Source organism: Magnolia sinica, chromosome 8 (genome assembly GCF_029962835.1).
Source record: "Magnolia sinica isolate HGM2019 chromosome 8, MsV1, whole genome shotgun sequence".
In the NCBI taxonomy this organism is placed as follows: domain Eukaryota; kingdom Viridiplantae; phylum Streptophyta; class Magnoliopsida; order Magnoliales; family Magnoliaceae; genus Magnolia; species Magnolia sinica.
The window spans coordinates 19,399,619-19,400,783 of record NC_080580.1 but is presented as its reverse complement, the minus strand read 5'-3'; the positions used below and the strand labels follow the sequence as shown (position 1 = coordinate 19,400,783).

The window sequence follows — 1,165 nt, the reverse complement described above, 5'->3', positions numbered from 1 at the left end:
ATAACCTAAACCTATAACCTGCAACATAAACTCAATTCCCTAAACCTTAACATATAACCTAACCTTAACCTAAACTTAAACCCATAACTTACACTTATAACTTAAACCTAAACCTAAAGCTGTAACCTTAACCTAAACATAAAACCTAAACCTAAACTTAAAACGTAAATGTATTCTCAAATCCCTAAACCTAAGCCTATAACCTATGACATTAACATAAACTTATAACCTAAACCATATGGTGAGACCATTCCTTGGGAAGTGGGTACTTGTGGCTACCGATAGTCCTCCTTGCGGAAATCGTACAGATGTTTATTTTGGCCCTACAAACCATATGGTGAGACCATTCCTTTTGTGTCAATTTCATTCCTCTTTGAGTTTTTATTAATTCATTAAGAAAAAGAAAAGAAAAGAAAATGGTTATACATGATGCACTTCTTTCACTTTGTTTTCCTTTCCCCCAATAGTCATTTTGATTTATGAATGCCATGACTATTTGTAGGATGATGGAATATACGAAGCTGTTGCAGGAAGTGACTTTGTCATTACTAAAGTTGCATTTTGAGATAACTCTTCAAAGTACTACATAAATGAGCGTGGAAGTAATTTTACAGAGGTCACTAAGAAATTGAAAGGAAAAGGAGTAGACTTGGACAACAATCGATTTTTTATTCTTCAGGTGGGTGATGGCTGAAAAAGGCTTATTTACTTGTGAAAAAAATATCATACCGTCAAAATATATCTTCTCTTTCAATTCTTTATCATTGAAATTTCAGGGTGAAGTCGAGCAAATTTCTCTAATGAAGCCAAATATTTGTATTTTCAGCACTATTGTAAATGTAATTGTAATTGATTGAATGAAGGATTATAATTTATTGTAATTGATTGAATGAAGGATTGTAATTGATTGTAATTGTAATTGATTGAATGAAGGATTGTAATTGATTGTAATGGAATGAATGAATGATTATGCAGGTGGTAATTGAATGAACAAATGATTATATATATTTTTTAATGTACAAAATAGCTACGGATATTGACTGTAGCAAGTAATCTGACAACTGTAGCCATTATTAAATTTAGCACATTGCTATGGATTTTTAGCTACAAATAATATCCGTAGCTATTTATATTTAAAGCTACAGATATAATTGCTACGGATCAT

At 31.2% G+C, this 1,165-nt stretch overlaps 1 long non-coding RNA gene across 1 annotated transcript; it reads left to right on the top strand.

The window, feature by feature from the left end:
* Positions 1 to 311: 311 nt before the first annotated feature.
* LOC131253032 (uncharacterized) lies at positions 312 to 960 on the top strand. Its single transcript, XR_009174796.1, has 2 exons — positions 312 to 533; positions 567 to 960. It is a non-coding gene; the product is annotated as an uncharacterized LOC131253032 (long non-coding RNA).
* The last annotated feature ends 205 nt before the right edge of the window (positions 961 to 1,165 follow it).